General features: G+C 35.5%; 1 long non-coding RNA gene across 1 annotated transcript in view; it reads left to right on the forward strand.

Moving 5' to 3' along the window:
• The window catches only part of LOC129145861 (uncharacterized), a 58,063-nt gene extending 54,292 nt beyond the window's left edge, over window positions 1–3,771 (forward strand). Inside the window, exons 2-3 of the long non-coding RNA XR_008551979.1 lie at window positions 2,949–3,045; window positions 3,481–3,771. This is a non-coding gene — a long non-coding RNA (uncharacterized LOC129145861). The remainder of the gene's footprint in view (window positions 1–2,948; window positions 3,046–3,480) is intronic.
• Window positions 3,772–6,000: the final 2,229 nt, after the last annotated feature.

Here is a 6,000-nt window from a genome sequence, read left to right on the forward strand (position 1 = left end):
TCTCAAGAATTTCTTTAAAATGAGTGCTGACAAACTCCCTCAGGTTGTTTCTCTGTCACATCTCAATCACCCCTTTACTTTCAAAGTATAATTTAACCATGTATAGGTTTTTTTTTTTTTGGGGGGGGTGGCAATATTATTCTTTCAGTATTTTAAGTGCAGTATCCCTCCCTTGCCTAGCATCTAAGGTTTCTGCTAAAATTCTAATAATTTATATATTATTTTCTTTTGATAGTATCTCATAATTCTCATAAGATTTCTTCCCTCTTTTGCTCAGATTGTATAATTTCAAATGACTTATCTTCAAAGTTTAGTAATTTAGGATTTGTAAAATTAGGTTGACAAATATTAATGTATTTTACATTATGATGTTCTAAATGCAAGTATAACACAACAGTGACCTCAGTGCTTGACTTAGCTATAGATATTCAAAATTTAAAATACATCGAAAGGAACTATTAATGTTTTCACAATGCTTGTACTACACGAACTTATTCCTCATTAAATTCTTTCAGAAAAAATGATCTGATTAGTATTAAAAGATGATTTTTTTTGAATATTATGAAATTTGGAAAAACCTTCAAATAGCCAAAAAGCATAAAAGATGTAGCATACCCAAGGAAATGTTTTAAAATATTTACATTAAGTTTAGTCAGAGCTACAAGCAGAATACTGTCACTATTCAGATACTGGGGAAAAAACATAACCTTGGTAAATATAAACATTTATGGGGTCAAGTTATTGATATTTCTTTTTTCTATGCTTTCATTAGTCTGTCCTTGGCTTTCAACAGTTTTATTATAATGCATCTTGTAGTGTGTTGGCTTGGTATTTTGTTTGGAACTAATCTGGTCCATCTCCCATATTGAGATGGTTCTCAGCAATTATATTTTTAGACAAATTTCTCATGCCTTTCTCTTTCTCATCTCCTGATATTTCTATTTAGGTTATCCCAAAGAGCTCTTACATGGCTTACATTTATTATTTTTTTCTTTGTTCTGTCACTGTGCTTTCAAGCTCAGTAATTCTCTCCATTATTTGCATTTATTTACTGTACAGACATTCTATTGTGTATTTTTAAATTCAGTTATAGTATTTTAGATTCATTAGTTGTAGATATTACAGTCTTGCATTCTCTCAATCTTTTCTGTGTTCCTGTTTTACATCATCCATAGTTTTGCTTAATTGAGCAAGCATGGTTGTTAATTCAACTGCTTAGGCCTATTCTGCTGTACTGCTGGACTGTGACTTCTCTTAGGGTTTTTGTACTTCAGCATTTGTGGTATGTTTTTCTGACTTTTCATTTTTAGTTCTTATGGGTTGTAATAGGGATTTTCCTTTGCTTATCTTCATAAATTGATTTTCTAATCCCTCCTACATGAAGCTGCATATAATACTAGGGTTTTTATCCAGGATCTTTAGGTGTCTATAATTTCAGACTACTGTCTATGCACCTGATCAGGAGCAATGGTGCCCTAAGGAATCCGGGCAGTAGGTCTAAAGGGGCACTTTCAGTGAGAAATCAAGGAATCAAGCCTCCTAGAGTTATCTGAGTACTCAAGTTCTATGGTGATATTTCACAGAGATTTCCTCCCCCACCCCAAATGTCTCAAGCAGCCTTGTGCAACCTCAGCCTCTGGGTGTGTTTAATCAGTTGTTTTCTTGGTTGTGACACTTGGTGGAGGTAACACAGCACATGACAGGTTCAGGCTAGGAGGAGATAGGCAATCTGATCTGGCACTCCTTGAAGCTTTGGGCTGCAACTGTTTTAGATTCAAAGCCTCAGTCTCAAGACTGGGCACCCCTACAACTATAGTTTTCAGTAGTGCACCCTCAATTCCTACATGGTAATTCTGTTTACCACCTTCTCCAGTACAGTGCCAGATTTCTATATCTCTGAAGTTGGCTGTGTGCCCCTAAGTAAACAACAGCAGAGGGGCTCCATACAGTAGGCACCTCTCCTTTTCCTGGGTTGAACTACAGCAATATAGCTATAGCTTAATTAGTTTTTACTACCCTTTTCCACTGCACCATTGTTCCTGAAGTACATAATAGTGGTCAGCTGGTCTATCTTTCAGGGATTGCTGAGTTTGCTTTGTTGTAATTTGGGTGTGGATAGATGGAGGAGGCAGGCCAGTGTATCAATTTTTAAAGCAAATTCTTTAAGATTAGGCTTAAAGTTCTCAAAAGTAACCAGACATATAAACATTTAAAATTTCTGTAGTTTATAGAAACATCTTTATTACTTGGAAAATGTTTTACTTTTAATCTCACATTCACTCTAAGTGCTTGATATATCATTTAGTACATTTTAGCTAAATCAGTTGATATTTATAGGGTGATACTACTTTGGGTAGATGTGTCTAACACAATTTTCAGTTAAGGCTGAAAAAAGGCATTTGATAATTTTAATCATTAATGATTGACTGATGACTTGATTAACAATTTATTCAGTAATTTAGATGGCATAAGGTTCAATGAAAGGAACAATCTGATAATTGTTCAATGTGTAATTTTCCCTATAAGTAATATTTAGCCAAGAATTTGATATTCCACTGAATTGATTTACATATTTTCATGTATGTGATTTGATCAACAAAAGTTCAAAATGTCAAATCCTTCCCCTTTTAAATTTCTTTAAGACAGGAACCCAGTAATTTTGTGGTTTAAACTGTCAGAAAAAAATAGAAAATGACATTTACCACCGATAGTGATTTTTTTGTTAGAAAAAAATCAAATTCAATACAACTTAAATTCAAGTTGATGCTTTTTATTTATTACACATTACATGCAGAACCATACTTAAAAGTATTTTTCATAATTAACCTTACATTTTAAAATATCAGAAACTATATCTCTGTTGATTTGTCTTTTGACTTCATGGAACATAATAATTATAAAAATAATGTTACATTTAAAAATGGCTTCTTTCTCTTTTCCTGCCACAGGCTACACAGCTTCCTAAGAGGATTCATTATGAGAAAATCATCAACCACAGCTTTAAGCCTTTGCCTTAGAAGAACTAATGAGAGAGCCAATTGGAAGGTAAGATTTCATTTTTAGTTCAACTTATTTTTTTCCTAAAATTATAGTAAATTGATTTCAGGTAAAGTTCAGAATGCATTTCCACAAACTCTTTGAAAACAGGTCAGGCAAATTCTTCCAATCTCAATCATGACGCTAGCCAATCCAGTCCTTAACATAAGTCCTGGTCAGTAGGAGTACAGTATGCTCGGATAAGACATTATTGCTTCTTATTGGAGGTTTCTGTTATAGTCATCCACTTTTTAGCATTGTGTTTATTAGTAAAAATGAGCAATCCGCCTTCTTTTAGCTCTCACTAATACTTTATACAGTCCTATTGTAGTTGCAAAAATAGTACAATAGGATTTTTAGGAAGAATGAATAGATCACTGTTCACCAATATCCTATTTTAGGAAATATGTATTATTAGTCACTATCTCTTTTACATTGCTTCAGGGTACGCAGTGTGCATAACTTCATTCATAGAAGATGGGTAAAGGATGATAGTTTTCCTGCATTATCCAACCTGAAATTGATAACTTTGTTAATAGTGCTCTTGGTGACTGAACAGTCTTCATCATCTGGTAAGCAAATTCTTGGGCAGTTAGTCTCCCACCCCCGCCGCAGCAACTTGGGTGACATGGACTAACTGTTCAGCATGAATGGGTCAAGAAAGATGTGCTGGTTATCAGCTGGCTTCCTAGGGATCCAGAAAGAGCTTTAAGCCTAGAACATGCCCGCATAAGACTTCACTACTTTTGTGGTACTTGTTTGTGGCCATACTTCTTGCCAATTTGTCTTCAAATTGACTGATTGCTCAAGTCTGCTGTTTACACTCTTGAATTTGTAAATGTTCTGATTTCTATCTCATAGCTACAATTCTTGATTCATGTTGTTTTCCTAATATTGTCTGTTTGCTTGTAGCTCACTGTTCTTCCTTAGAACAATTACATTGAATTCTTTACAAGACAATTCATAGATCTTAATTTCTTTGAGAATTGTTTTAGAAATTTGTTGTGTTCCTTTGCTGGTCTCATGTTACCTTAAATTTTCAAATTCCTTGCAGCCTGCATTGAGTTCTGTATACCTTTTACATCCTCAACAGATAAATTTCTTATAGGTGGGAATAAGGGTGCTGAGCGAGTGCGGTGCGTGGTCCATTGCTGGCTTCAGCTACAAATGGCATGTGGGTTCCAGGTGTCCATGGAGATACAAGTTAGGATATGGGGTCACAGCAGGACTGATGTGTGTGCACATAACCCAAATTAGTCAGGGATGCAGGAGCATAAACACTGGTGATACCAGATCACAGGACTGCTTGCTGTGGCATCATGGCTGAGGAAGGGATATACGGGTAGGTCCTGCTCTCTGGGCATGAAGCAGCAGCTCTGGTGCTGGGGAGCAGGGTCTAGCAGTGTGGATTGGGCAGGTCTATCAGTATCAATGCTGGGGTCAGCACGGGAAAAGACTATTGGGATCCTAGTGGCAAAGATTCTGTCATATTCAGTGATGATGGTGGATATTATCCTTTTCCCCAGTTGCAGGCCAGGGGATCCCTGTTGCCACTAAGCTGGGCTGAGATAAAGAGATTATAAAGATAAAATGTATTGACTATTCTATGGTGTCATCCTAGGGTGTTGTGTTTTACTGTGTTGCTGTAGCTCCTAATTGTACTCGGAAGCTATCCCAGTACTATTTTCACCCATGGGCTGCTAAACAGGGGACAGAGCACTGGGGCCTTCTACTCTGTCATCTCACCTATATCCTCTTTAGTCTCATCTTAGCCTTAGGAAATATTGACAACATAAGTTTGGTTTCCCTAATATGACACTAACTCTTACAAAGAAAGGTATTCTTACCACTATAAAACATTAAATATTCAATTTGAAAGTAGCAACTCTTAGATAAAATTTTGAAAATAAAATTTCATGTTAGATATCTTGGTAGGCTCAGAAGTAATGTGAAAGCACTACAAGATGTGTCAAATTCCAAGTTCAGAATGAAGCCATGGAATGTATCAATTCTCTGGGTTATTTGGAAATATTGCAACTCAATTATGAGAAATATCGCTAGTTCCTATAGACAGATCTGTAATCAGTTCATGCATTTTAGGGGAAGATTTGTCTAAAACTTTAGAACACATGTATCATTTCACTCAAAATGGATGTGTCACACAAGAATCTCATAAGCAGGCAAAGATAAAGATAGATGGAATTTTCAGCAGCATTGTGTTTGTAGCCAAAACTGTTGATAAAAATGTCAGTATCTCACTGGTTTAATTATACAATAGAACACTATACAGCTATAAAGTAGAATATACCATTATATCTCTACATACTGCCATGAAAAGCTATTAAACATACATTAAATAAACAATTTATAATGCAAAATTTTTTATGACCTCATGTGAGCACATAAAGAAGGTATATTGAGGCTCAGCGGCTTAAGTTCATCTAAGAAAGATGGGTAGAGAGAGTTGTTTGCACATGATATAAATATCCTGAGTGTGCATGACACAGTGGACTGAGAAACAGAACTGCACTTTTACTTTGTTACTTACCTGGCATATTAAGGAAACGACTCCCATATTTATTTTCAAAAGATACTAACTTCTGTATTGTATTTTTGTCACTGCCAGCATCAGGGGATAGGGAGTCAGCCATCAGTGATGTTGGTACACAAGATAACAATGGGTTCACTGTTAGTCTGTGGAGACTGATTAATACACAATCAATGTCAAGTTAGGTACATACATTTATAATAGGACCCAGAATATTCTTGACATTCCCAGATGCCACTGACAAAAATTCTATTTTAACATGGAAATAGGAATAGACCATATCTTCTATATTATAAGGCCATTTACTCTTCCTATTTCCATATTGGAATCGCAATTATTTGCAGAGGCATGTGGAATAGCAAGGGAAGATCATAAATAGCTTCCTAAACTCACAGAAATGTGCATTAATGTTCAAA

This window comes from Talpa occidentalis, unplaced genomic scaffold (genome assembly GCF_014898055.3).
Source record: "Talpa occidentalis isolate TD23 unplaced genomic scaffold, MPIMG_talOcc4v2.1 talOcc4.15, whole genome shotgun sequence".
Lineage (NCBI taxonomy): Eukaryota > Metazoa > Chordata > Mammalia > Eulipotyphla > Talpidae > Talpa > Talpa occidentalis.